This window comes from Tachysurus fulvidraco, chromosome 11, assembly GCF_022655615.1.
Source record: "Tachysurus fulvidraco isolate hzauxx_2018 chromosome 11, HZAU_PFXX_2.0, whole genome shotgun sequence".
Taxonomy (NCBI): domain Eukaryota; kingdom Metazoa; phylum Chordata; class Actinopteri; order Siluriformes; family Bagridae; genus Tachysurus; species Tachysurus fulvidraco.
The window spans coordinates 3265931-3289055 of record NC_062528.1 but is presented as its reverse complement, the minus strand read 5'-3'; the positions used below and the strand labels follow the sequence as shown (position 1 = coordinate 3289055).

General features: G+C 36.3%; 1 protein-coding gene and 1 long non-coding RNA gene across 2 annotated transcripts in view; one reads left to right on the top strand and one right to left on the bottom strand.

The window, feature by feature from the left end:
* The window catches only part of igsf11 (immunoglobulin superfamily member 11), a 77589-nt gene that overhangs the window by 23058 nt on the left and 31406 nt on the right, over positions 1–23125 (top strand). The window lies entirely within an intron of this gene.
* LOC113637945 lies at positions 22121–23041 on the bottom strand. The gene is made up of 2 exons (XR_007144302.1): positions 22851–23041; positions 22121–22674 (listed from the first exon to the last, which is right to left on the bottom strand). It is a non-coding gene; the product is annotated as an uncharacterized LOC113637945 (long non-coding RNA).

Sequence of the window (23125 nt, the reverse complement as noted above, 5' to 3'; positions counted from 1 at the left end):
AGCAGGAAGCCGATGGATTTAATCTGCGTTCGTCTTTTTAACCTCCATAACCTTCTCATTCTCAATTTTCTCTCTCGCCATTCAGGTTTCAACTGAATTCTGATTAGCTCCACCCTCGTCTCCGCCCCGTCCTGTCATTGGTGAATGTCCAAATTGTCGTTTGTTTGTTGTTGTTTGTTTGTTTGTTACTATTTTCACCTAAGTCAGTACATAAATATAAAAAAAATGCAATTTTTAAAATACAAAATATGTAAATAAAATTATTTAATATAATATGTAAAGACAGTATTATTGAATAAGAAATAGTATAAAAAATGGAAATTGATAAGGGACATTATATGAATAAAATAAAAATAACGAAATAAAGGAAGTTTAACAATACAATACAAAAATACAGTAAATAAGAGCAAGTGTCTTATCAAAAAGTGATAATTGAATAAAATGAAATTAAAAATTTAATAAAAATAATACAATAAAAAAACTGTAATTAACAAATATAAAGGCTGTTCATTTAAATAAAAAAGAAAACAGATAAAATAATATATATATATTACATTACAAAAACCATAATATAAAAAAGTAGCAAAAATAATATAAATTTAATTAAACATTGGTAGCAATTTGCCAAACAAAAATAAATAACAGTGATGTATTTTGTTAAATCTTCACAGTGGCATCAGGGTTAAACAGCTCCTGTTTAAATGAGCATAAAAAAGTGGACAAGCTTTATTCAGTGACTCGTTTATACAGCACTCTGGGGAATGTAATTGTGTTTAATTATTATTTGGCTGAGCCGAGCGTGTTTGTGTGTTTAAATACCAGCGGACACGTACTCATAGGCGTGACGTGTACAATTAGCCAAATCATCACTGCTAATTACTGTTATTTACTGAGGGTTTGTACTGTGCTCAAAGGCATGTTCGCAGAATCACACACACACACACACACACACACACACACACACCTCCTGAGATTTCTTTTCATAAATACAGATACCCACACACATTAATAAGGGGCATGGACTGAAGTATTTCTTCTCGTCGGTTAGACAAAATATTGCGGTATTTAAGGTAAAGAATATCGCTCCATTCATTCAGTAGGAGTTCGCCTAGGTAGTCAGCATTTCTGGGCAGCTTTTGTGGTTTCTCCTGAGATCTGTCCCATTTGGATGAGAGCCTAAAGATGGCCTTCTTCTAACATTGCTAATTTCAGACGGGTTTGAAAGGAAGACCCACATATGAGTGAATTCCCAGAATTCTGTTTCCCACTTCGGTGTTCTTCGATAGAGAACAAGATGTTAGCATGATGGTATGATTGATATTCATCCTTCACTGGATCAACTGTGTTTAACAAATGGACGAGGCTTTCAAATATCTAGTCATGTTTAATCCCTGAAAGATTCAGTTATTTGGAACGAGTCACTAAGGTAAATGAATCTGAATCACTCAGTGAGTCCTTTTGTTGAGTTGTTGATGATGGGCTTTATGACCTGCAAACTAAAACGTGGAAGAATTTACGCAGGATTGCGTCATAATGTGACTCAACAGTGACTTGAGTATGGTGTAAATGTTCAATTGTACGTGTGCTAAAGCTGATTCGTGCTCCGTGAGTCAGTAAAAGTTTTTACTCATGAACAGGATTTGCTCTGTATAAATCAGTGTCTGAAAAAGCAATCCAGTAAAATGCATATTTTTTGTCATTATTGAAAAACAGACTTATTTGATCGTTTTGGTCCAAACTCTCACTTATTTTGCGAATCAGTGTTTGAATCAACAAATATTTTCACTCCTCTCTCATTCATTGTTTGATTCAGTGTTTGATTCAGTGAATCATTCAAAAGGTGATTCTCTCTCATCTGATTCTTTTCTGTCTTAATTAAGCTGATCAGTGTCTGAATCTACTGATTTAGGGAACAAATTGGTAAACAATTCTGAATCATTTCTGAACTGATTCAACATCGTGTCATTCAATACTATAAAAAAGATTTATAAGATGAATTGGAGAATAAAGTTTTCTTTTGCTTACTTTTTTTTTTTTTTTGATGATTTGAGTTGACTAAAGCTGACTATGTGATTTCTTTCTATCTCTCTCTTTTATTATTTCTCTCTCAGCTTTTCTGGCTGGTTCCCACTCTGAATCAGCAGAGTATTTTAGGCCGGTGTAATCCTGGCCATCTGCTCCAATCTCCCCTACTGCACTTCCCACGCTCACTCCACCTTCCCAGCATGCATCACTAAGCCAAGCCGGTGTCAAATCATGCTTGGGCTGCCCGCTTTTGACCACTGGCCTCTTCCAAAAAATGTTTTATTTCTTTATTTTCAACATAACTTAATATGCAACCAATTCAAATTGTGGCTTAGCTAGCTAGCTGTATTTAACTTTTTGATTGAACAAGTCAAAATTGAACTAAAACGTCTTCTTTATTTTTACCATTCGGAGTAAAGAGTGCTGCATATATGGTGGAAATTTTTCTAGCATACAGTACACTAGCTGCTTTTTGTTGTTGTTGTTGTTGTTGTTGTTGTTGTTGTGTAGATGTACTTCAATCATGAGCCATTTAGAATGTGTAAATTAATACATTCTAAATGTGCGTATTCTTGCAGACTGACAGCGGCTAGAGGTCAAATATACAGTGACAAATTTTTTTTATATATTTATAGTATTGTTTATAAGAAATGCATTTATTTTTATGGACGAAGATGACATTAAGTTTATTTCACAATAATAGTACAAAAAACATATATAATGTACCTCAGCTTGCAGAAAAAAAACACAATTTCACTAGACTTAATTTATCCTGAAATAAAATATCTTTCTTAAGTTTAATTTTATTAATAAAATAATTCTGAAGATTCTTCCTTCACAGCTTTGGTGCTAAAGTTTAACATTTGGCTTACATTTATTTATTTATTTATTTATTTATTTATTTATTTATTTATTTATTTATTTATTTTTAATGAAAACAAATCTAGTAAATTTGATTACTTTGTAGAAAATCAAGGCAAGAATTAAATAAAAATTAAAATAAAACAACAACAACATGTCTTGAAACCAAAGCAAAAACCAGTAACAACTGGTTCCCTTACTGGTAAAAAAATAATTCCTGTTTTCCCACTCAATCAAGCTCCCTAGTCTGATTGTAAGGGCATTGTTCAGGGAGTCGACTATTTTAAGGTCTGTTTTGCTTAATCATAGCATCCTTCCAGTGCACTGGAACAGTTGCTCCCTAAAACATCCCACAATGCATTACAAAAAACAGAGAGCATCCATGCTTGATATGTTCCCTTACTGGTAATAACGTCAGGTTTTATGGAGAATTTAAGCTTTTATGGAGAATTTAAAAAAAAAACAGCAGACAAACTAGGTTGTTACGGCTGTTGTAGCTCTCAAATGATATCTCACATTAGCGATTTTAATGTTATTGGTATAATCTTTATTTTGAAATGAATTAGCAGAACCACAGAGCTCTAAATGTATAAGAGGGCACTTTTAGAGGCCTGGAGGTTAACTATCAATGGGGAACATGACAGTGAAGAACTAACGTTTTTGAATTTAAATTTAGCAAATAATAACGCTGTGGTTTCCCTTTTTAATTATGTTTCGAATTCATTCCGAGGGAATGAAAGCATGATTATAGAGACGATTATGTCCATCAGCTAGAAGAGTACAATAGTAATCGTGTCATTATCAGGTGATAGTTTAAGACAACTGGGACAATTAGGACAGAGAGTGTATTGTGGATTTGGGTTTTCAGTACAGACTCGGTATAATAGGCTGGTTTGTGTGCTACATGACTCGATCCTGAAGCGAGTCGAACACAAAAGAGTCGAGTAAGACGAGTGTCCGAGACGGACAGAAGAGAATGGAGAGAATTGGGGACAACAGAGAGAGAGAGAGACAGAGAGAGAACCATCCAGTCCTGTAGTTATATATACGTAATCCTGAACTTTATACTTCTCTTACTTCTGACTACAGCAGCATGGATAATACCAAATATTAATGAATTTTTCACATTTATTTCAAAGTAAGTGTTTAAAATATATCTGACAAACAGGAATACCCCAAAAGACAAGATTTTTGTGAACATAATTTTATATGAAATAAAAGAGTTAAAATGAAATCAGAACAGGGGGATCAGATTGCCGTGCTGAAGCTTGTAAAGAAAAGTGGACAAAAAGGTTTGGAGAGGCTGCTATTGAATTGAAAACTAAATGAAAACTTAAATTATTCACTTATTACTTTTAATTATATCATTTAATACTATATTTAGATTATTTTCAAATTGTATTTTTGGTATAATTTGAAATTTTAAAATCTATGCTTCTTTTATGCACTTTTTATTTCTAGATTTGTATCGTATTAGAATTTTATTAATTTTATTATGTTATATTTTACTGTGTTTTGTTTAGATTTTTTTTTGTAAGTCTCCACAATTTGATGAACTTTTGTTTCACATAAAATTTAAAAAAAAGTTAATCCAATTCAGAAAATAGTAAAAAGGTGAGGCTTAAAAACAAACAGTTTAATAAACAGACCGAAGAACTAAACTTTAAATCAGTAAAAAACAAACAAAGCCAAACAAAACTTTCTAATGTAATACCTGATGAGGGTTTTGCTCACACATCCGTGGATTTATTAAAAAAATAAATCCCTTATTTATTATTAAACATGAAATAAGATTTATTATAGGTATCAAGAGAAATGCTAGCATCGGACAAATTTAGCTGTTCTCACCTGGTACCCACACACACACATGCGCGCAGATATATGCTAAGACATGCTGACAAACATGTATGCGTGTGCTCATACCCTCTAATCAAAAACCCGCCCAGAAACACGTGAACATGAATGGTAATGTCCTCTCTGTCGCTATCGCTCACTTTCTATTCCAGTCACACTCACGCTCGTATACACACTTCACCAGGCTTGGTGTGATGCTGACTAATTTAGCTCTTTTATGCTACAGAGGTAACAGGATCTGTAAACACTGTGGCATCTCTCTCTCTCTCTTTGGATTTCTTAAGTGTTTAACTCCTCTGATGCCCTTTATTAAGCAGCAGGGTCTTTCCCTAAAAGGTTCAACTCTTTAGCAAGAATAGCTTTTAGCTAACGATGAGAACATTTCATTTTAAAGGTCACATGTTGCTTCATACACACATGCATAGATAATTGTACTGTGGGTGTGGTTTTGAGTCGGTCTACCAGCATTGGTGTCATTTGTTTTAAAAAAGATCAATTTATGAATGATTACGTTTTAAATTAAATAATTAATTTACAGATCACAGAAACAAGAAACGATTTTAACTCGAAACATTTACAAATGTCAAAATCTAAAAGGTTTCAGTTCATTAGTAAGAAATACTTATAAAAATATATGCACAGATGGATATTTAACATGAGTTGAATGAGAATAGCATCTCACGGGTGAAGTTTTTGCTCAGGGAACAAAAGATTAAAAAGATCAAACAGATAGTAATCTATATGAAATGTTAATAAAAATGATAGTTATCCAGTAAAATGCTCATCATGAAATTTCAAAGACAGCAGCAATATTTCGAATTAGATGAATAAGTAAACCTCAAGGGTGAACCCTAGGCCCAGTCGAAACATCTAAAAAATCCCCCTCCAAAAAAAAGTCTATCATATTCTCACATGCAGAGCAATATTTAAGTGAAATAATCATGCATTCAATATTTAGATAAATGAGTAAACCTCAAGGGTGAGCTCTAGGCCCGGTCAAGATTAGAATAAGGAACCAGTGTAACTGATGTATCATTAAAAACTGGATAATAGATATATAGATTGTTCTATATATCTATTATTCTGCCTCACTCCAGACCAAAAGAGTTTTTTTATGCACCCAGTGGCTCTGCTAATTATATAGTGTTTTGTTTGTAATGATGTTTTTGGTAAAGAATTTCTGAATTATTCATATAAATCCTGTGATCTAAACACTGTAATAAAAGCACATCTGCACATCCTGCTTTTGAAAAAGAAATCAAAATGCGGGTTGATACAATCCGATCAGCTATAACATGAAAACCACCTGCTTAATATTGTGTTGCTACTCATTGTGGCACCAAAACTTTGATCCATCAAGGCATGAAGTTGTACTGTGGTACCTGTTACCAGGAGGTTATCAGCAGATCCTTTAAGTACTGAAAGTAAGAAGTCGGAGTCTCCATGGGATCTGACCTGCCCGTCCAACCCATCCCGCAGATGCTTGATCAGATAGAGATCTGGAAATTTTTAGAGGTCAAGTCAACACCCTGAACTCCATCATGTACAATTTGGCATGTCTTGGAATCTCTGTTTTAGAGATGAACAAAAAAAACATAAACAAAACATGCTAATGGATTTTAAAAAAAAATCTCCTAATGACACCACTTTAAATAATGTTTCATTATAATAACAATCACGCTGAAGTAAAGACAGTGCAGCAAAATTCTTCTTTATGATTAGTGGCGCTTTATGGTATAATCTAACATAGAGAACATCTGTTATCACACAGGCTTTTAGAGAATGTAGCTGAGATTTTAAAATGCACCATAATCGCAAAGTCTGCACTGGCTAGTTAAGTAAGCTAGCTAGTTAAGATTGGGCAGCTTGGGAAATTAGTTGTACTGTATTTTGTTTGTTTGTAAATAAATTGTAACTGACAAGTATTTCCAGAGCAACTCAAAGAGAAGGATTTGCTCAGCACTTCAACTCAACATAACGTCAAGCCACTTCATTTGAGGCTAAAGCCTGTCGGCCATGTTTTATTTACTCCTAATGCATTATTGACAGCATATTTCAGGATAGAGCTGATATCTGTGTCGGGAAGTTATTACAATCTCTCTACTTCACTCGTTCTCGCTTATCCCTTTGAAATGCAGAGTAGAACATTGGTGCGAGCATAGTTTCCTGGCTGAAGTGTAAAAGCTGTCTTCAAAAGCTGGAGGTCAAACATCAAGCACCAGAAGAAACGCTTTGACTCCCTGCTACTGTATGTGTCTAGAACTACATATCCCTGACTTTCCCTTTACCCTCTTGTGTATTTTTTTTTCCTTGCTTTGCTATCACCATGGTGCTGCGAAACAGAGGAATAAAGCAGAATTGAGGAAATGCGGTGTTGTTCATTTCCTTCACTTCGCCGTTCTTCTGTCTTCTCTGAATCCCCTAGTGAGTAAACTGATGGACTGACAAGACTGAAAGGAGAAATGCAGCGACCTAGATTGAACCTTCATGCAATTTTACTTCCAACTAACATTAGAGGAAAAACAGAGAGAGAGAGAGAGAGAGAGACAGAGAGAGAGAGAGAGAGAGAGAGAGAGAGGTTAATTCAGGAATTTAATTCTTTCCCTGGCACTAAGGCATTAGCAATCACCTCAGGCTAAGCTAACACAAATTAACCTGACTGGAAATGAATGACGTTTTTTTTCCCCTTCGCCACCATTCCTTTTTTTTCTGGACAGAACTACAGCTGTGATAAAACAACAAACATTCAGTCATTAGTGAGCTAGTGTAATGAACTATTGATGAGATCGGTGAAGTAAATGTTCACTCTGTTTAGTTAATGTAATCGTGCTCGGGAAAAAAAATGCAATCACAATCAACAATCTAACTTGCTCAACTTATTATTTTTTTTAATTCAAGCATCCAAGTGTCTCATTTGCAGCTGGAAACAGAACTAAGAAAAAACAAGAACAGCAGATTAACAGCTCTGTAGCGTTAGCTTGATGCTAGCAAACATAAATGCAGATGACACAAAATGTTTTCTCTGACAAAACAACCAAATAAATTAATTAATTCATGAGGAATCTTCAAGCTGACCTCATATCAAAGTTTAATCAATTGCTGAGTTACAAAAGGAATAAAATACTTTTATCCTGATGTAATATTGATATAATCAACAAGAAGACTGCTCTCATGAAGCCGAGTTATTCACTGAAGTTGATTTATTTTCTAAAACTACGTGTTCTGAGGTGGTTTTATTCCTCTTATACCACTTAAGTGTGAATTCTGGATGCTGATTGGTCAGAAGGTATTGATTGACAGCTATAAATGTGTATTTAATCAATGACACATTATAATTGTTAGTGATTGCTGTGGTCTATGAGGAATCCTGGCATAGAAAATGGATTATTATTATTATAAAAATATTCTATTTAAAAATATAAAACATAATTATATCATGTGTATAACAGCACATTCCATCATGTGCTATTTCATTTATATGGCATTACACTTCAGATGGTATGAATAAAGAGAAAGGATGAAGACATATAAAAAATTATGCCATTTCCAATTTGCATATCATGAATATTCATGAATCCTTCCATTCTTTACGAATGTAAAGGTATAAAGATCTTCCTGTACTTTCTAGCCAGTTCCCAGAGTTTAGTACAAAACAGAGACATTCATGGGTATTATAATACACAAGTAAGAACTACGCAACATTTTGTGGACACTGTATATTAATGTTCATATTTTATAATTATGTTGATCAGGCATTTTATGAATTTGCATAATTTTCATAAAAATGTGAGTCACTGTACAGTTTCTTCTTCCATATATTTGTGTGTGTGAGTGAGTGAATGAGTGAGTGAGTGAGTGAGTGAGTGTGTGTGTCTTAAATTTCTGGCTCAGTAATAGATTCAGTATCAGATGCACCATAATTCTCTTCATCATTAAGCGATCCTGTTCCAAACGCAGTGACTAGCAGCAAGCGGATTTTCATTTATTGATATGCAGAGCCGAAAGCAGGCCGTGGCTTTGAAATATCGCTTTGCATGCCTACTCTGTTGATGTGAAGCCTCGTGGGAGAACATCAGAGACCTGAGCCAAAGAGTACCACATGGATAACCAAAGAGCCACACACACACACACACACACACACACACACACACACACACACACACACACACACACACACACACAGTGGGAGTTACTGGATAAGATGCTTTGTTTATTTATGTAGGATATCTAGCGCCAAAGCCACAGAATGATTTCAAATATCTACCCTTACAACTTAGATATATATGGTTGGACAGTATCGTAGAGAAAAAAATGTCCAGACACTTGTTTCTGCTTTATAGAGTCAGGCTGAAAGGATTCTGTGTTAAGCCTGGCATTCTTTTTAATGGGTTTCATCATGGGTCAGGACACATGATGGTCAGACTTGCTGCTTCTACAGAAAGGCCTCTGTTATCAACTCGTATGCCTTGATTGTGCTTTATCCTAAAAGGATTTGGAACATAAAATATTCACCAAGCTTTTTAATGGAGGTCTAATTTGGTTTAATGAAGGTCTAAGGTGGAGGACATGCAAAATGATTACTATTATAGATGTCTCAGGTTCTCCTAATAGGAGCTCTAATGGTTTGGCATTTTTTTGTTTATATTCATGGGAAGCTACATCTACAGGAGAATTGTTGGTGTCCGGTGTTTGGGGACCAATTGAGACCAAACTTTCCCAATTACGCTTTCAATAACATGGAGTCATTAACCATAAAATCATTCTTTATCTAATTTTTGAGATGGATCATGAACCCTATTATCTTCACATGACGTCCATCTGGTCAAGTGTTTTGGTGTGTCTAGTGTTCAGTTCAAACCGCATAAATATGGGTGAGACAATTGTCCCTAATAACTGTAATGAATGTTCACACCGGTTTCAACCCAAATCTGACCTGTTTGTAGCTCAAATCCATTTAAGGTCCATTGATGGGAGGAAAGAGTTGGTGCCCAGTAAGCTCAAGGATGTACAGTAGAATAGTGTTAATGCTTATGTTCTCTTGGTTTTGAGAGTCACGTACTGTAGGAGGTTCGGTTCTCAAGATGGAACATTCAACCAATAGGTCACATGAGATTGTTTATAGATGATGCAGCTTGTATCATTGTGGTACATCTCCAGGAAATGATAGAATTTGTGTTGAATGGGATAGTACTGTAGACACAGAAGTGTATTCTACTCTCAGTTTCCATGCAGTACAGGTCCATGGATCAAATGGTACCGGGCCGCCCAAGGAACATTAAATTATTTCCATTTCATTTACTGTGGTGTATTTCTTTCGGGTTTGTGCGACTTTTCATGGACCACAGGTTAACCGGGAGCTGAGAGACGTAGCCTAAAGCCTCACCATGCGCAAAATAATGCTAGGTGTACATGAGAGACGTAGCCTAAAGCCGCACCATGCGCAAAATAATGCTAGGTGTACATGAGAGACGTAACCTAAAGCCACACCATGTGCAAAATAGTGCTTGATCTACATGTTTAGCAAAATTAGCAAATTAGCTACACATTAGCAAAAATTAGCACAAAACAGACGACATTAGAAGGTTTCCTTGGGAAAAAGAAAAGGCCCAGTGAAGAGACAGAAGAGCCTTCAACATCAAAGAAACATAAAACTTTTAACAGATAATACCATGAGTGCTACTTAAAATATGGATTTATCGGGACAGGAGATTCCCACACACCAACGTCGCTCTGCATAGCTCTCCAAATCAGCTCTCAAAACTGCTTCGCCACTTGAACGCCAAACACCCGGGTTTAAAAGACAAGCCCCCTGGAGTATTTTGAAAGAAAAAAACGGGAACACGAAGGACAGAAGAAATTTATGAGGGCCAACACATCAATAAAGGAGAATGCACTGAGAGAATCATATTTGGTGGCTAACCGTATTGCTAAGGCTAAAAAGCCATTCACTATCGGTGAAGAATTGATCTTGCCCTCAACTAAAGACATTTGAACTTCTAGGAGAGGCTGCTGTGGAAAAGATAGCACATGTGCCTTTGTTAGCTAGCACTGTGACTAGGCGCATTGAGGAAATAGCCGAAGACACAATTGTTGGAGAGGATTAATACATCACCGTGGTATGCAGTCCAGGTTGACGAATCTACAGATATCGACAACGAGGCAATACTACTTGTTTATGTGCGATATCTATATCAGGAGGATGTGCATGAGGATTTGTTATGTGCACTATCTTTGCCAACCAACACCACAGGAGCAGAACTGTTCAAGTCACTGGATGGTTATATATCAGGACAACTAATATGGTCCTTTTGTGTTGGCATATGCACAGACGGAACTGCTGCCATGACCGGACGACTGTCAGGTTTAACTGCTCGGATTAAGGAGGTTGTACCTGAGAGTGAATCTACGCATTGTATCATTCACAGGGAAATGCTGGCAAGCCAAAAATGTCACCGGAATTTAACAGCGTATCGATTGCTGTCGTTAAAGTTATTAACCACATCAAAGCACCCGCCCTTAACTCACGCCTGTTTGAGCAGTTTTGTGAGGAGATGCACGCAGAGCACAGATGCCTTCTCTTATACACAGAAATAAGATGGTTATCCAGAGGAAAATCGCTAACCAGAGTAATCGAATTACGAGAGCCATTGCAAAGATTTCTCTCAGAAAAGAAGTCACCGCTGGCAGCACATTTCAGTGACAAGGTGTGGGTCGCAAAACTGGCTTACCTGTGTGACATATTCAGTCTGCTCAATGAACTCAATCTGTCCCTTCAGGGGAAAATGACAACTGTTTTCAAGTTGGCAGACAAAGTAGCTGCATTTAAAGCCAAACTGGAGTTGTGGGGACGGTACGTGAACAGAGGCATTTTGGACATGTTTCAGACATTAGCGGGGATTTAAGGTGAGACTGAGCCTGAGCATTCACTCACCCAGTTGGTGCACGATCACCTGTCTTTGCTTTTAAAAGAGTTCGAAAAGAGACTTCGCTACTTCCCAACCACAAAAGACCCACGAACTGGTAAGGAATGGATCCGCGACCCATTTGTCAACAAACCAGGCGAATCTAGCATGTCTGTGCAAGAAGAGCAACTCTTGGAGATTGCAAATGACGGCGGACTTAAAACTACGTTCGAGACTACAACTCTGCCGGTGTTCTGGATTAAAGTCATGGCGGAATACCCCGAGATCGCCACCACAGCACTGAGATCCCTATTGCCATTTCCGACATCTTACCTGTGTGAAGCCGGGTTTTCTGCAATGACGGCAACCAAAACAAAACACAACAAAAAATAAACTGGACATAAGCAAAACACTTCAGGTGTCAGTGTCTCCAATTACCCCAAGATGGAACCGTCTCGTAGCAGAGAAACTCAGGGTTCTCATTGAAATAGTGTTCTGTTTAGTTAAAATGTAAATAAATCACTTTATATTCATTTTTGGTGTAACTGTATTTTATTTTGAAAGCATTTTTATATACAATGAAATTAAAATATAATCTAAAATATAAACAATCAACTCCAACACACGTAACACCAACACCCCCACCGCCCCACTCCACCGCCCCGCCGGCCCGCGGTAAAATTATCACGCGTTGACCGGTTCACGGTGATAAAAAGGTTGGGGACCACTGCGATAGAGGATGTAGAAAATTGTGTAACTTTAGCTTCCATAGCTTAGAGGGTAAAATGGGAAATGTCAGTGATGAAGAGTGGTTACCTGTCCTACTAATGAAGGACCAGTTTACTTTCAACTTAAATCTGACCTGAGGAGGTTCTGTGGTTCAGACACGGTGCTCAGATTTTTGAGGTGTTTAATAGGATAAATTTGTAGGCACATTTAATCCAGTCCAAGTTGGATTAGTTCCAGCTAGGGAAGATTTTAATTGTTTTCACAGAGCCAGTTTAAATTACTTTAGGGTTTGTTTTTTCACCAGCATTAGAAAACAAGGTGCGCATGCCATCGAAACGAAATGAACAGAAATCGTATTTCTTCCTGTTTTCAGTCACTTTCTTCTTAGCAAGTAATTGGTCTAATTGACCGAAAACAAAAATATATTTTTTATTTTCATAAAATAAATATAAATTACATTTTAATTACTAAATATTACACAAAGAAAAAGATAGACAGTTATATAATTGTTGCTAGATATATATATAAATATATATAAAACCTCACGCATATAAAATACTAGCGGCAAGCATTTAGAATTATTTGCTTCCCCTCTTGCTAGCTACCCCTCCTGATTAAACTGATTAGCATTTTTAAGTAAATTTCCCCATTAACTGCCTTGCAACGTAACGTGAAGAACCAATTTTGTGCCAGTCTCCTGTAGAGCTTCAGTCATTCATCATTCAGCTGTCAGAGTTAGCATCAAGGTGACACACTCATGCTGCATCAGGACTTAAACACATGGGCCTTTGCATTATTTGAATACACACCAGATGTCTGTGTTATATATACAGTTACAAAGAGGAGACGTAGCCCAGTAGAGTTTGTAGCCTAGGAGTTTAATTTGATCTGGAAGGAAATCACTGTGTTCATTGCGAGTACCTCTGATTAGCGGTGGAGCTAATCAAATCTCATTAGCCTGGAGCTCACTCACTAAAAGAGTTGTATAAAACAGGTTTAAGTAGCACCATTGACTTTTCCACCCAGGGTCTTTATAGGTGAAATCAAGCAAAAAGTAATTTCGCACCTTGGGTGCACCTGCTAATTTCATGCAACGCTTCTGATGCTAGCTCACACACACAAACACACATATATGCACACACATTCCCAGGTTTTCACACTTATTTTCCTCTTATACATACACATCATAGCGAGCTCTCATTACCCACGGATCACAAGGGACAACTTTCCAAGAAGGACCAGAAAAAAAATTGTCTCACACACACTCAAATAATACACTACACACTTTACAACTACCATGTTAAGTATAAAGTACCAGATTTTTATTTTACCTCTTTACTTTTATTCACTTATTTGCCATCTGAAACCAAACAGTTTTGCAGGGCACCAAATTGACACTTACTGTAGCTAACACTACCACAACAAACTATAAAAAAAACCTTGGTTTTATTGTTATTAGCATACAGATATTGTAGTTGAGCCATACACCTTATTTCCACTTTTAACAGCAAATTATTTAATACCCCACATACTAATTTATTTGATTAAAGTAATAAATAAGAAATATAATTGCTAAGCTATTTACTATATTTTTAGCTTTTCTAACAGTTGTTAGCACAATAACAACTCTTGTAATGCTAAGTAGCATGTTAACAGCAAGCTAAACCAGCATAGCTAACTTGAACAAGCATTCATAACATAATAATGGCAAGTGATAATTGCTAGGTTGTTGCTTAGCGTCCTAGTTCCATGTTACTTATACTTTTATTTAACTTTTAAATGATATCCAACAGCCTACTATTATAACGCTAGCCAACAGAAAGCTTATTAGCTATTAGCTTGCATTCAGGTTGCTAACTTATTAATTATGTTTATTTTTATTTGTTCATATACTGTAGCTTTCATGTTAAATTAGTATCACTGTTTCTGGCTATGGCTAACAGAGGTCTCACACACACACACACACACACACACAGTCTAATCATCACTGCTGAATGATAGTGTGTGTTAACGTTGTAGGGCAGGGTTAAACGTATGAGAGAGGGAACTAGGCTGAGAATAGAAATGAAGATGGAGGAAGAATGGATAAAGGTGGAGGAGATGTGCGAGTGTGTCGTTGTGTGGTGATTTTATAATGTGTACTAGTGCATTATGGGTAGGGCAGTGTCTCCTCAGCCGTCCCATCGGGGACAACACTCTATCATCTCTCTCTCTCTCTCTCTCTCTCTCTCTCTCTCTCTCTCTCTCTCTCTCTCTCGCTCTCTCTCTTTTAGCCTGAAGCACAAAAGGCCTTTCTCATGCCTCGTTTGAGGTGTGATTTAATGTAAGTGATAAATTTATCTCTTTTAGCAAGATGACATTTTATTCTGACAAAGAAAAGAACGAGTGAGGGATAACAGAAATGTAAGGATAAAGATTTGGCAAAGGTAATTGTTGTGTTTTAATAGTTATTACAGAAAAAAAAGCTGCAAGCTAGTACATGCTGGAACACCATCAATTAGATAATATATAGACGTAAAAACTATGCAACGAGTGAGCCATAGCTAGCCAGATAGTATAAATTTGAACTAGCTAGTGAAATCACAACCAATGGTACAGCTTTAGCAAGCTAACAAGTTATTCCCTTCAACATAGCTGTTCAGACCAAAACCAGGAACAAAAACTAGCAGCTAGCTCTTTTAGCATTATCATTAATGGCATGAGTATGACTCCATTTGTAGTGTGTGTGTGTGTGTGTGTGTGTGCGTGAGAGCGGGTTTGCAAGAAGCGGCAGAGAAAATCTGTTCTTTCTTCCTGTCTCCATTTCACAGTCGAGTGACAGGTGTAAGAACCGAGTCGTGACAGGACTGCAGAGAGATCAAAAAGGTCATGTGACTGATCACGTGACCCCCTTCCTCATTTCCCTTTCCATAACATGTTTAATGTCCTGATAGTTTGTGTGTGTCTGTGTGTGTGTGTGTGTGTGTGTAGTCCAGTTCCACTTTTGTATGCACTTCACAGAGTAAAAGTCTCACTGTTTATCTTTGTTAGCTATAATAAGCACATGCTAACATCACCACACACCTCATTAGCATGTTTAATTAAACAAGTTAACGGTTTCGACTCGAGGTTTTTTAACAGAATGCACTGTCACTTTTGCTTGTTTGCTTGCTTTAACTCACACCAACACTATTTTAGCTTGGAACAGCTGCAACATCTCAAAAGCAGGGTTGAGGGTTGCTTAATACACAAAAATGGTGGTTTAAAGAGGGTAAGGAGGGGCAGATTATGCCTTACTCCTGTAACGTGTGTGTCTGTACACTATTCCAGGCCCAGTTTTGAGTTTCATCTTCATAACGTTTGAATACCAAGGAGGACTCAACCGTCTCCAGGGCTGGCTAAATCAGATGTGTGTGTGTGTGTGTGTGTGTGTGTGTGTGTGTGTGTGTGTGTGTGTGTGTGTGTGTGTGAGGTGTATTGCAAGCGCCTGTGGTTATTTTCAGACGCTCATATTTGAGTCAGTATCTTCCAAATTTGTCACTGTACTCGAGTTAGTATGAATACAAGCCATCATATGCAGTGTTTAATAATTAGCCTGCTAGCTACTTACGTAATAATGAAGGTAAATACCAAGCAAGCAAAGTACTTAGAATTTACTAAATAAAACTCTACTCAATAATAAATAATAAACAGTTATTTTAAAATAGCTAACTAGCTGCTGGGCTAATTATAAACTCATAGTAATCAGATATCTAGCTAGCAGGCTATTAGCTTCAATTAGCAGAGACTGTAAAATACTATACTGATAGCCTTATATATGAATATATTATCTGCTAAGGATTAGCCTGATGACTAACTATCTGATAATAGTATCCAGAAAAATATAGATAATTTTATAAAATATATTATGCTGTCTAGTGATTTCGAGCTACTTAGTTAGCTCCAGCTGTGGCTACACAGAAAATTTTGGCTGATAATGTCTTTAATATTTAATATCTATTATTCTCAAATGACTAGAAACTTGATATTTATCTATCCAACAATTAGTATATATTTTATATATATTTGGGTAGGCTAATAGCTAGTTATCTAATGAATACTGTGTATTATACTGTATGATAAAGACATACAGACACTGGCATGCTAGCTAGCATGAAGGCTAATGTTCTAGCTCACCATTTACTTGTTGCTAGTTTGATTGTTTGGTGTTTACTGAGAGATGGTGGACTGAAAATAAAACACTTTTTGATAAGTGCTGCATGTTGCTAGCTTCTCTTTATAGACTGTATGTCATCTTCTCGCTAGGTCTATGTGTGTGTGGGTGTTTTCCAGACCTTGGTATAGAATTTCTTCCCCTTTGTAACGTTAGCATACCAAGGAGGACGGTGGGCTAAATTAGACGTCTCCAGACGTTGTGTGTTTGAAAGACATGTGAAGTGCAATGCTGCTATTTTCACAAGCTAACATGCTCAGGCTCTCAGTTTGTTTTTGTCCAGTTTTTTCTTTTACATTTTCCCTCATTCCCTCTATTCAATTAAATTAAATAATCAAATAAACAACAGAAAGAATAACATAGCAATAGCAGTTGGGTTTAATCATCGTTTTTCGAAATGAGTAGGAGTTTTGATATTCATGTGTCAGGTTTCCTTCAAGAGAAGGTTCTTCACACCTGTTTATCCTCGCTTTAGTCCTGAAGTTTCCCTTCTTAGAATCCAACTTGGTGTTTAGGCTAATTTTAGAAGGCTAGAGCTAGCTTTTGTGAGCTAATTAGTTAGACCAGTTTCTAGGATAACTAGCGTGAAACAAATCATTCGATTAACAAATGTATAAGAGCTCCTAAAGTAATCGTAGACTCCATGTGGTTGCCATAGTGAATTGTATTTTTCAGAGGGATGATACATCATCTCACCACAGATGAAACATCAATTGATTACGTGTCACTTTAGAGATGTTCGGCTTGTTCGTCTTGGTCTGAGCTCGAGCAAGCTCCTCGTCCAGAAGAATACTCCACACAGCTCTGCCTTCGATTGTCTAAAATTCGCATCTTGTTTTTCTCCTTAGCGAATTTGAGAGATCTGACTCATGAGCTGATGTTCATCTTCACGCCGAATATTAACGTTGAATTCTCCGTCTCACACGTGCGCCAATTAAACAAGCTGAAGTGTGACTTTTCACGGGAGGGAATGTGAAAACTCGCAAATAAAAATGACACCAAATCTAAATTCAGAGACTCTGTCGCCTTCTGATCTGCAAATGTAATAGAGACAAGGAAAACAGATTTAGGGAACAATGTGAAAGCCATGCTTATCACTCAGTACTAATGCTAAGCTAATTTTAAATAACTATATAGCTATTATTGTACATTGTACAGTATATAGCTATTATTGTATTGTTACAAACCCATGCTATATTGGACATTGATTATATGATTTATTTTTGTATTCTTACTATAAACAAACAGGTTAGCAATCAGATTTGCATAGCTAAAGTGGTGTAATGAACAAGCAAGCTAACATTCATGGCAACAGGTTGCTTTTGATGAATTAGTGCTTTAATCCATTAGTAAGCTAACGGTCAAAAAAAGCTGCATTGATAGATTAGCAAGGAAAATGTTTATTACTAAAGCAATAACTTTAATAATCAGCAAGCTAACATTCAGGTACTAAAATGTTTTCAGTTGTCATGGTAACCATTTATAAATAAAGTAGTTTGCTAAAATGACTTGTTTAGTAAAGTAACATTTATACATAATAAAGCCTAATAGTTTACACTTAAATTAGTAAAAAATAATTTACTAATTTACTAATTAATTTAATAATAGAATAGCCTGCTAGCTTTCTGTTCGATTCGATTTGTTAACAAAATAACATTGTGCTGCTAAAACTGGTTTGGAAATGCTAACTTTCCATTATGTGGTAAATCTCTTTAGAAAAGTGGTTAAAGTTGGCTTAGCTTTTAATTTTGATAAAATTGTGTGGGTTGAACAAGATAGGTGTGTGTGTGTGTTTGTGTGTGTGTGTGTGTGTGTGTGTGTGTGTGTGTGTGTGTGTGTGTGTGTGTGTGTGTGTGTGTATCTTCTATCTATCTGGTTTCATTAATATTCTGTTGCTGCAGTTGATGAAGGTTATGACCTACATGTGGTGATTTGTGTATCCCCCGGCTGTTTCTTAGCTTTTGTCTATTTGTTAGCATGGACCCCACTCAAACACACACACACACACACACACACACACACACACACACACACACACACACACACACACACACACACACAGAGAGAGAGATGCTACAGTGCATTCAGAATAGAGAGTCAGTTAATTTGATTCACTGACCAATAAGATTTGATTCTTTTCTTTCCATTTTTTTCTTAAAATTAAATAAAGTTTGCAATATTTTGCCATGTGCTTCTTTGTCCTCTTGACTTAAATAGTGCCTTAGTTTTGTATTTGATAAATTCTTACTTTTCCTTATAATCCCGAAGTTTTAATCTATGTGTAAATGAGTGTAAAAAAATGTGTTAAAAAAAAGTATTTGTTTTTGCTTTTCATTTCTGCATTGCTGTTATGGTGTATGAACTTTAATTGAAAGACCGATTTTCATTAAATAGATAAATATATACTTATATATTTTATGAATGGTGACTTTCAATAATACACTTCCCTCATGCACACAGCTGAGAGCCAAATACATGACTCAGGAGTCATGTGAAATAACAGAAAAAATGTTGAAAATGTTTCCAGGGAAGTATGTTGATTTTATTTAATTGCAAGAGTAAGTTCATTTACTACATAAATAGGTTTATAAATGGGGGAAAAAATCTAAACCTACAAGAGTTGACTCAAAGACTAATTTGTAAACAATGTCATTGTTGGAGTCATATGAGTCATGATACATGAGTCGACAAAAGGAGGGAAAAACACACAATAACTTGACACGATGACTTCTCCCTCTCATAACACACACACACACACACACACACAAGGCGTGTCATGTGAAAACGGTTTACAGTTTCAGTTGATGAGGTTTATTTTGAGCGGCTTCTGCATTTTGATGAGTCTATAATTTCATCGAGGTTGTTGAGTGAGCCTCAGATCCTGCCATATTTAAAATCATGTCAGAATTGGAAACATCAATATACGTTAACGTAGGCAATATCGTTTGTATGTGTAGGAGTAACATCATCAATCTGATCTTGAAATTATTGCACTTTTATTTTTTCATTCATCCCCTTCAGAGTAGTTTTATCTATATATGCACAATAGTTCCTAGTTGAAAATGAGACTGGAGGAGAATCAGATTATGGCCATTGATATTCGAAAGTTCCTCCATCTTGCCATAGGCGAGCCTGGCTTTATTAAATCTCAGAAAAGCAACAGAACTTTCTTTCTTGTCAAGCTAAGCAAAAATTTTCAGGGATGGGACAAAGAATGTAATGCGTCTTTACAGTATATAACTTTTTCAGATTTCTGTTCGAATGTAATGCAGATAAATTGCATCGCTCCTCCTTTTTATATTAATTACTAGATCAGACTATATTGACTATAATATTATGTATTCTTGTAATTCTTGACTCTGATTGGTCTAAAGGTCTGTCAACTAGCAAAGCTACTAGGTAGTACTATTACATATTTCTGACTAGCGCTGTGAAGGGGCATAAACTTTTTAAACCAAGTCCCTTAAAAAAATTAGTTGTGTTAAACCTATTAGGTTACCACAAATTTGCCACAAGTTTATATATTCATGTGCAAATTAGGTTTGTAGCAAACTACTGATGACCTACTGTGAACTTTATTCTGGCAAATTATTCTGTTTGCCAGAAACATTTTGCTTTTGTAATGAGAGTTTGTGTTTTATCGATGATTTATTTTATAGGCTTATCTAGTTTGTAACTACAGATCTTCGTTTCTGTAGCAACATGGACGTATATTTAACATGTGAGCTTTTCATTGATGAATTAATTTCGGCAGCAAATTTCACACCGCTGAATGATTTATTCATTTATTATTACAATATAATGGATTTGTCATTCGTGAAAATAACGTGAAATAGGATCGGAAAACAAAGTGTTTTATTTTGCACTCGCAGTCTCCAGTGTTCATTGTTGTGACTTTATATTCTTTGTGACAAGCGCAGTGTATAAGTGACCTCGGTATCCAACGTCCACTTATTTCCCTTTTCTTTTATCCAGCTGACTGAACAATCAGTCTGTTATACTCATGTGCTGAGACCCTGGACAATAACCGCTAGCACGAACGAACACGGTGCTCAATTTTCTTTTCTTTTTTTTTTTTTGTGAAACATTCAGTGAAGTGTGAAAACGGAGCCGATCCCTTGAGCTGATTCAGTTTTGAAAGTTGAAGTAACGTGATTGGTCGAGCTTGTCACGTGTCTTTCTGTTTCAGGTCAGGGAAAGGCTTATTAGCGAGCTGGCACAATGAGTCGTTGATGAAGTCAAATAAAATCTTCTCTCTGCTGAAGTAATGCTGTATTATCTTAAAACCACACAATGTCCCAAGCCTCGATTCTCTGTTCTATTGAACAGCTCGTTGTTTGCAGCTATTCCTGTACGATGTTTCGGGAATCTTCTTTGTTGTGTGTTGGAACTAAAAAAATCCACGAAGAGTGGAACATATAAGAGGACAGAACCTTTTTTTTTTCCCGAAACACAAAAGTGATGCATGGAATGGTACAGAACAACTTGATATACGTCTCGGGTGGAATTCAATCGTAAGCCATCGCCCCTAAACGATTCCGAAATCATTCTGAGTGTGAAAGTGTTACCTTGATATGTTGCTCTGAACAGCATCCCAATAAATTTAGATTCTTGATATAAATAGAAGATTTGGGCAGATACTGCAGTGGTGTGTGTATTTAACACACACACACACACACACACACACACACACACACACACACATAGATACACCTTCCCTTTCCTTCCCATATGCCCTTGCATGAAAACTGCAGGAGCAATCTCGTTTTTAGATCAGAAGCATTTTTTACGTGTCCTCAAAGGACAGAAAAACGCTAGGTCTGTTCTCCCAGTGGATCGACCTTGGGCTAGAGAAATAGAAATCAGCGGGGGAAAAAACTTTTGCCAGATAAATATAGTACATGAATCTGTGATCTAGTTTCTATACATAGTAAATAGTTACATCCTCACAGCAATTTTTAGGATCCTCTGTTCATAGAAATCATAGAGAAGGTTAAGTTTTGTCTAAGGAGGTTTAATAGAATACCGTAATAGTGTGGGGGAAAAACCCATGCAGCTACAATAACAAATGACACTCGCACAAATGGACTCTTTATTTATTTATTTATTTATTTATTCATTCATTCATTCATTCATTCATTCATTCTCAAGTGGAATACTGTATTAGTGTTAGAAATTGTTGCATGACCAAAAAATAAATAAATAAATAAACTTGCACGAATGGACTAATTATTTATTTATTTATTTTTTTAATTTTTTTTTTTCTGAATTTATCTCCAGTGTCAATAATATTTCCTGGAACACTATACTAGTGTTAAAAACTGTGGCACAATTAAAAAATAAAATTAAATAAAAACAAACTACAATATAAACAGATGATATTTGCACATATGGACTATTTATTTATTTATTTATTTATTTATTTATTTATTTATTCAGCATTTTATCGAAGGAATCTCCAGTGTCAATACTGGAATACTGTAGTAGTGTGACCAAAAAAAATAACAAAAAAAAACTTACAGCTACAGTATAAAAGGATGACACTCGCACAAACAGATTAATTAATTATTTTATTTTTATTTTTTCCAGAATTTATAGGAGTCTCCAGTGTTAAAAAAAATGTTTTTGAAATATTGTACTAGTGTTAGAAACTGTGACACGATTAAAAAAAATACAAGTAAAGATCTGGCAGCTACAGTATGAACGGATGGCACAGATGTTTTTTTTTGTGTGTGTGTGTGTGTGTGTGTGTGTTGCGCCGTGAATAACCCACCCGTCTTGACGGAATGCATTAGTAAGAAGTTATATTCAGATCAAGTGCAGGCCCCTTTGACTCTGTGTAATAGCAGGAGAAGTGAATGGGAGATAATTGTACGCTTCGTATTCCGTCATCTGGCCCTCATCGTGCCGTTCATCACAAAATGCCCCCGCTCGCCTCGCAAAAAGTCTCTCACTAAAATGTTCCAGCTCATTTAAAATGATTTTTTTTTCTTCCTGGCTTCCAGGAACACTTGACTAAATTTGTGGAAAAATGAGCGCTGCTTGGGAGCAGTGAGCCGGAATAAATGCGCTTTTCCTTCCACGATCAGGTGACCGCCGGCAAATCAGTGACTGTGGGGCAGACAGATGCATGATGGGTATTGTTAATCTACAGAGAACACAGGCTCTGTTAACATGTTTACAGATATTTTTATTTATTCCCACACACGCAAAACTGATATGAGACCGAAGCCTCCAGCCCAGTAGGTGGCGTCAGTGTCATAATTTGTTGCATCAAAAACACCGACCTGGTCAACATGTGGACTGAGCACGAGGTGGAACTGCTGCCAACTTGAACACAACGTCTCTTCTAGAAGTCATCTTTTGAATGCCTTCTACTGTAGGTCCAAGTTGTGCAAGTACTTCTTCTCAGATGTTCTGAATGGCTGAGTTTCTGAACCTGGGAAGCCCTGAGTGTTGCAAGTACTGAATCTCAGATGTTCTGAATCTCTCTTTTTTCCTGAATCTTTGCATTTTGGAACTTCTGATTGGTGCAAATTCTGAATATCAAGCGTTCTGAATC